This window comes from Moschus berezovskii, chromosome 13 (assembly GCF_049115385.1).
Source record: "Moschus berezovskii isolate FMDL1 chromosome 13, NW_MosBer_1.0, whole genome shotgun sequence".
NCBI lineage: Eukaryota > Metazoa > Chordata > Mammalia > Artiodactyla > Moschidae > Moschus > Moschus berezovskii.
The window spans coordinates 5,039,396-5,048,081 of NC_142472.1; positions in this window are offsets into that span (position 1 = coordinate 5,039,396).

The following is an 8,686-nucleotide window of genomic DNA, read 5'->3' on the forward strand; positions in this document are numbered from 1 at the left end:
AGAGCTGGTTGGGCCAGGCGGGCTTGCTCACAAGTCTGCCTCACCCCCGAATTGCCCTCTTGCTCCATGTGGTCAGGTCAGGCCTTCTCACCACGTCAGCTTGGAGGTGGTCAGAACTCTTGCGAGGTGATAGGCTTCTAAGGAGGGGGACGAAGAAGGCTCAAGGGTCAGGAGAGGCGCAGCGCTGCTCCTCCCGTGTGTTGTCCCTCAAAGCAAGAGACAGGGCCAGCGGAAGCACAAGGAGAGAGGAAAGAGGTCCCACCTGTGGACGAGAGGGGCCACGTGCGCTCAGGGAGGGGTGAGGAATTGACGGGGGCCGTCCTGGGGGACCGTCGATCCGCTCCGAATGGCAAGCTCATGTCCCCCCAGAAGCCATCTGCTGAAGCCCTAATCCTCTCTGCAGTGCTGGCAGGTGGGGCCTTTGGGAGGTCGTTAGGGTGGAATTAGTTTGTGAGTGTGGGGCCCTTGTGTTGGAATTAGTGGCCTCAAGAAAAGAAGAGACACAGCATCTTTCTGATACATGATGGCACAGCAGGAAGAGGGGAACCTACAATCCAGGGAGTGAATTCACCAGAGACTGAATCTTCTGGGACCTTCATCTTGCACTTTCAGCCTCCAGAAGTGTGAGAAATAAAGGTCTGTTGTTTAAACTGTCACGTTATCTATGTATGTTATCTAGTTACAGCAGCCCGGGCTGAATAACAGCACGGCAGTGCATGTTTTCAGTCATACCCTCACCACCCAAGGTATCCTGAGTACACCACTTTCTCTCGCAAACAGACAGAGCCCCTATGCCCAGCTTTCTTAGCCAGTGATCCTTCCTCATGACCTAACCCTGATGCATGCCAGGATCGGGCGGTGGTGGTGTCTGCACACGTTACCCTCGGAGGGAGAACAATGAACCAAGAGTTAAGTAATAACGTGAGCTAGCTTTTGAAACAAGGAAGCCTAAAAGCCGGGAGAGAACTCCTGAGAGTCCCTTGGAGATCGAGGAGATCCAACCAGTCAATCCTAAAGGAAATCAACCCTGAATGTTCATTGGAAGGACTGATGCTGAAGCTGAAGCTCCAATACTTTGGCCAATCTGATGGGAAGAGCCAACTCATTGGAAAAGACCCTGATGCTGGGAAAGATTGAGGGCAGGAGGAGAAGGGGGTGACAGAGGGTGAGATGGTTGGATGGCATCACCGACTCAACGGACATGAGTTTGAGCAAACTATGGGAGACAGTGAAGGACAGGGAAGTCTGATGTGCTGCAGCTCACGGGGTTGCAAAGAGATGGACATGACTGAGAGACTGAACAGCACACCAAAAAGCAGAGAAGGAAGGAACAAAAGATGAGGCTACTCGAGAGGAAATTAAATAGGACACCCATGAAAGGTTTGCAGCAGAACGCTAGGAGGACACGTCAGTATGTTTCTCTTATATGTATTAGGGAAAGCTCTTTTTTAAAAATAAACATTTTATGGAAGTATAGCTGATTTACAATGTTGCGTTTCATTTCTGCTGTAAAGCAAGATGACTCAGTCACATGTTCGTTCTTTTTCATATTCTTTTCCATTATGGTTTATCATAGGATATTGGATATAGCTTCCTGTGCTGTACAGTAGGACCTTATGGTTTATCCATTCTGTGTATAATAGTTGGCATCTGCTAATTCCAAACTCTCAATCCTTCCCTCCTTCATGTCCCTCCTAGGAAAAACTCTTTGGGGATCACTTTTCAAGAGGCCAAGTTCTTTCATAAACTAGGGAGCTTGGATTCATTTCCTTTGAGGCTGAAAGTGCAAGTCTCCTAGGTTGAAGCAGGCACTTACTCATCCTGGCTCGTGACACATGACACGGAGAGCCTCCTGTGGTTGGGCCCTGTTCTTGGCAGCGGGGACGCAGAGTGACTGACCAAGGTGGAGGAAGCAGCAGGCAATCTATTCTTATGGAGACTGCTCTTGAAGTTCAGGAGGAGGCCGCTTTCTTCTGTTCCAAATGCGCCTCAGTCCATGAAAACCCCATTGGCTTTCTCTCCCTCCTTCCTGTCTGCAAGCTCTGCAGACACACAAACCCTGTATACCCACAAACCCAGAGCATGCTGTGCCACGCCCCGGGGGAGGGAAACACCCTACAACACCCCCACCCTGCCCTTCCCCCCTCACCCCTGGGCCCACTTGTCACCAGCTACTTCCAGCTGAAAGGCATGGAGCCTCTCAGCAGGTAGGTTCTTCTGGTTTCCCTCGAGGGTGTGTTTTGTTTTTGTTTGGAAGACCAGCTCCCGTCTGGTGACCATATGTATTCTCCCTGACTTCTCAGAAACCGCCGTAATGACAGGGCAGGGCTCATCAGATTATCTGAGTTTTCCATCGATGGGCTAATTTGAATTTGAGATGTATTTTATTCATCATGTGGAGAAGACGGGACCCTCAAGTCAAGTTAACCGACTGGTACGTTCTTCTGCCCTTCACAGATTCAAAACGTTTTCCTGCTCTGCCTTTCAACACCTCTCTCTATCCCTGAGGCACTGATTTGGGGGTAGGACTGCGTTCCTTCCACGCCATCTATCAATCACTTTTGCTCCTTCTGCAAACACAGACAGTTTTGTCATTATTCCAAAAATAGGTGCTTTCAAGAAGGCTGGTAACCAGTCTATCTTGCTGTTTCCTGTGGCTGTTTTTACTTGTAGAGCAATAACAGGACAGACCCACTATTTTTCAAGGCAGTAATTTGGTCCTCTTGCTGATATAAACAACTCACCTTTTGGCCTTGTAGTGTACTCACTGGGGAGCATGATTATTTTGTTTATTGCCTTGTAAAATAGCTCGCTTGTCACATTACAGCTTAATTGGGAACACAAAATAATAAATAATTTAAAATAAGACTATTGCTGCAAATACAGGGAGGCGAATAAAGCAAGGCCTGGATCAGGTCCCTTTGGTGTCACTCAAGGGTCTGGAATATCGGCGCTTTCAGTAATAACCTGGGGCTGAAGGTGACTTTGAAACTTTTTCTGAAGTCGTTTTTGCCTCTCATTCGTCTGTAAAAACGGTTCAAAAGGTTTTGTGTTTCCGGAAGCAGGTTGAAAATTTCTTGTCATCTCGTGTCTTCAACAGAAGGGATCTTAATATCGCTTCTGTCCCCACTGTCCTGCCTCTAAGGTGGGTGCCGGTGAAAGCACCCGCATCACAGAGCTAATGAGAGAACTTCGCAAGACCGTCCACCTGGAACGCTTATCACGGGGCCTAACGGAGAGCAAAGAGCAGGTAAATGTCAAGGATTAAAGAAAGTCCAGTGTTTCCTTACAAACTTAGACCTTTTGGTTCAAACAGGACCAGTGTCTGTCCCTGAAAGGATGAGCTTGGCCATTTAAAGGGCTGATCTCTGGAGAAAGAAAGAAAGGGTCTGGGTGGGTCACTGTCTCCTGTGTCAACTTGGCCAGACTGTGGTGCCCGGTTGGTTGGTCAACAACAATTGGGTACCGCATGCATACGTATATAGATAGACAGATAGATAGGTGTAGATAGATGTTGCTATGAAGGTATTTTTCAGATGTGATTAATATTTGCAATTCATTACAAATGAGCTTACTCATAAAACAGAAATAGATTCACAGACAGAAAACAAATATTTGGTTATCAAAGAGGGTAATGGGGGGTGGTGGGGGGAGATAAATTAAGAGTTTGGGATTACCGTATGCACACTGCTATGCATAAAACAGGTAACCAACAACGACCTGTTGTAGCGCAGGGAACCGTACTCAGTATCTTGCAATTACCCACAGTGGAAAACAATCCAAAAAAGAATATACACATGTGTGTATTTATACATGAAAGTGAAGCAGCTCAGTCGCGTCCGACTCTTTGCGACCCCATGGACGGTAGCCTACCAGGATCCTCTGTCCATGGGATTTTCCAGGCAAGAGTACTGGAGCGGGTTGCCATTTTCTTCTCCAGGGGATCTTGCCCACCCAGGGATCAAACTTGGGTCTCCCACAGTGTAGGCAGACGCTTTGTCGTCTGAGCCACCAGGGAAGTCTCCGTATTTATACATGGATCATATATGTGTGTGTGTGTGTATCACTTTATTGTACACTTGACCCAGCAAAGATGTGAGGCAGAGTCTTAGAAGCGTCTTTGTTCAGTCCCTGAGTGTGAACACTGTCAGCTGCAGACACACCTCAGGCACCCCGGGGGTGTGCAGGCTGGTGTGTCACTTCGTGCCTTCCTGCCACGCATGCGCTAAGTTGACTCTAATTCCTGACGCTGCTCTTGGCTCCCAGTGTCCACTATCAAGATGCAAAATGTGGCTTAGTGATAATCTGGGGCCTATTGTCCATTGTCAGGACACCCTGCAGTGGCTGTCATGGAATAGGTGATATTGTTTCTACAGAAACTTAACTTTCTGAGGTGTGGGGACAGTTTGGGGAAATCTAACCATTTAACTAACTGTGGAACCCCAACTTTTCTGGACCCCATTCTTGCCTGAAAATGAGAAAGTTGGAAGGAAATGATCTTTTCAATTCCTTCTCAAGTTCCGCAGGGTGAGAAGTCCCCATGGACGCCACACTGCCTGGTCCAGCTGGGACACATGGACTTTGCCGTCCAGGGTGACTGCGGACCTGGGGGGCTGGGTGAGCTGAGGATGCAATGGTGGTCCAGCCCTGGCCGGTGCTTCTGCTTAAGGTGAGGTGTGAGGATGAGGTGGTTTGCCTGGAAATGGCTAGTCAGCCAGGGACAAAGTAGGAAACCAGAAACAGCCCCGACGTTGGGGACTGAGGAAAAGGTCAGCAAGTTGGACTCAGTGAAGCAGAGATTAGGAGACAGGTGCGTGAGAAAGGAACGCAGACATTACACATCAAATGTCACCATTACGCACAATTAGTGATCTGGACCTTTATCTGATGCAAACCGCTGACACGCGTTGCCTTGGAATTCTGGGTCAAAGCACTGATTTCCCCTGAGTGGCTGTTTTGTGCTGGGTACTTCACATGCCGTATGTCATTTAACCTTTACCGAAAACCTATGAGGTTGGGGTTCTTGTCCTAATCTTTACAAGTGATGATCCTGAAGCTCAGAGTTTTAAACAGCTCTCCCAGGATCAGAATACTAACCTGGGAAGTGATGGAGCTGAGATTCTGACTGTGTTCTTTCTGACTCCCAAATCCACAGACAATCCCTTGCATCAGTTTAGTTCAGTTCAGTTCAGTCGCTCAGTCGTGTCCGACTCTCCGCGACCCCATGAATCACAGCACGCCAGGCCTCCCTGTCCATCACCAACTCCCGGAGTACACTCAAACTCATGTCCACAGAGTCGGTGATGCCATCCAGCCATCTCATTCTCTGTCGTCCCCTTCTCCTCCCGCCCCCAACCTTTCCCAGCATCAGAGTCTTTTCCAGTGAGTCAACTCGTCACATGAGGTGGCCAAAGTATTGCAGTTTCAGCTTTAGCATCAGTCCCTCCAATGAATACCCAGGATTGATCTCCTTTAGAATGGACTGGTTGGATCTCCTTGCAGTATAAGGGACTCTCAAGAGTCTTCTCCAACACCACAGTTCAAAAGCATCGATTCTTTGGCAATCAGCTTTCTTCACAGTCCAACTCTCCCATACATGACCACGGGAAAAACCATTGCCTTGACTAGACAGACCTTTGTTGGCAAAGTAATGTCTCTGCTTTTTAATATACTATCAAGGTTGGTCATAACTTTCCTTTCAAGGAGCAAGCGTCTTTTAATTTCATGGCTGCAATCAGCATCTGCAGTGATCTTGGAGCCCCCAAAAATAAAGTCTGACACTGTTTCCACTGTTTTTCCATCTATTTCCCATGAAGTGATGGGACCAGATGCCATGATCTTTGTTTTCTGAATGTTGAGCTTCAAGCATACCTGGGTTTTAATGATGAATGAATGAATGCGTGCATCTTTCTATTGATGAATGAGAGAAAGATGCATGCATCTTATCAAACAATTGGCTTGTTTGATAAGTGACACCAATAAGTTACCCCGTGCTTTGCAAAACACACTTCCCAAGCGGCTCAGACCGTAAAGAATCTGCCTTCCATGCAGGAGACCTGGGTTTGATCCCTGGGTTGGGAAGATCCCCTGGAGAAAGAAATGGCAATCCACTCCTGCATTCTTGCCTGGAGAATCCCATGGACGGAGGATCCGGGTGGGCTATAGTTCATGGGGTTGCAAAGAGTTGGGACATGACTGAGCGACTAACACTACACTTTGCATAACAGATTTAGAAATAATTTTCACAACTGCACTTACAAGGATGGGGAGGGGCCTTTAATCAACGTGAAGCTTTGATGTTGCAGACTCTCTGAGGGCAGGAAGAGTGCAGAACCAGTTCTGCCTTTTTCAGTCTGAGGATTTGGCCGAGGAAGGCATGGGGAGCCAGTCAAGGGTGGAGAAGCGGTGGTTTCAGGGCCACAGAGAGGCGCCCATACGGACCGCTGACTCCTCCGGGCACTTTGCCTCCTCCCGCCCTGGAATCACGGGCAGCCTCCCCCAGTTAGTGCTGAGCAGATGCGCTGGGCAGGGGAGACTTGGCGTCAACTCCCACCCGCGGCTCCACCGCCTGGTTAGTCATGCGCGCCTGCTCTTACAAGGAGTTTCTGAAGGAAGAATTTGTGACCACAAGGCCTGACTCGGGAGCGAGGGGTGTAGACACACCCGGGCCCAGGTGCTGCTACCTCAGGGGCCTCGGACCTGGGCCCTGGGATCAAAGACAGCAGCTCCCTACACACACCCACACACCCACACACACACACACACAGTCACACACACACACACACAGAGTCACATGCTCACACATACACATATGTACACACACACAGAGAAACACACACATGCATTCTTACACATACATATACTCAGAAACACACACACTCACACACCTTCATATACGTACACATATACACACAGACACATGCTCACACATACACATATGTACACACACTGATAAACACACACACATTCTTACACATACATATGTACTCAGAAACACACACTTGCATGCATACACACATATACATGCACTCATATGTGTGCACATATACACTCACACACATGGTCTGACACACACATGTACATACTCAGAAACATGCATACACACACGCTCACACGTACTCAGGAACATACATACACACTCTTACACATACGTATACTCAAAAAACATACACATATACACACACTCACACACACATTCACATACAAATAGACAGACATGCACACTCAGAAGGGCTTCCCTGGTGGCTCAGCTGGTAAAGGATCTGCCTCAAATGCAGGAGACCCTGGTTCAATTCCTGGGTTGGAAATATCTGCTGAAGAAGGGATAGGCTGCCCACACCAGGATTATTGGGCTTCCCTGGTGGCTCAGCTGGTAAAGAATCCACCTGCAATGTGGGAGCCCTGGGTTCGATCCCTGGGTTGGGAAGATCCGCTGGGAAAGAGAATGGCTCCCCACTCCAGTACTCTGGCCTGGAGAATCCCATAGCCCGTGAGGCCGCAAAGAGTTGGACCGATCAAGTTTCACTCACTCGCTCACACACTCAGAGACATAGACACTCACATATATACTCAGACACTCACACATATACTCAGATACTCACACATATACACAGACACTCACACATATACACAGACACTCACACATATACTCAGACACTCACACATATACTCAGACACTCACACATATACACAGACACTCACATATATACTCAGACACTCACACATATACACAGACACTCACACATATACTCAGACACTAACACATATACACAGACACTCACACATATACACAGACACTCACATATATACACAGACACTCACATATATACTCAGACACTCACACATATACACAGACACTCACACATATACACAGACACTCACACATATACACAGACACTCACACATATACTCAGACACTCACACATATACACAGACACTCACACATATACTCAGACACTCACACATATACACAGACACTCACATATATACTCAGACACTCACACATATACACAGACACTCACACATATACTCAGACACTCACACATATACACAGACACTCACACATATACACAGACACTCACACATATACACAGACACTCACACATATACTCAGACACTCACACATATACACAGACACTCACACATATACACAGACACTCACATATATACTCAGACACTCACACATATACACAGACACTCACACATATACTCAGATACTCACACATATACACAGACACTCACACATATACTCAGACACTCACACATATACTCAGACACTCACACATATACACACATATGCATTCACTTGCGCACACAGACTCGGAAACAAGCATACACAGACACACTCACACGTATACAGACAAATGCACACACACACATATGCTCTCAGCCACACATACACACATCCCTCTTCTGTAGAGAAGGTGTGTCTCTGAGAGACAGACGCAGGGTTTGTTCTCTACAGCATCATTGCTAAGCTTTGCTTTTTTTTCCCCGAACAGCAGAGGACCGTGGGGAGTGGGCTCCTTTCAGCCCAGCCCTGAGGCTCACACCACTGTCTTGGGGGTCATGTTCCCGAGTCACCCGGGAGAAGGGCCCTGTGGCCTGAGGGGGGCGGGAACTGAGCAGGGGCCCGCGGGGTGTGGACCAGTCTCCTGGGCTTATCCAGGAGACAGCATGGTCCTGC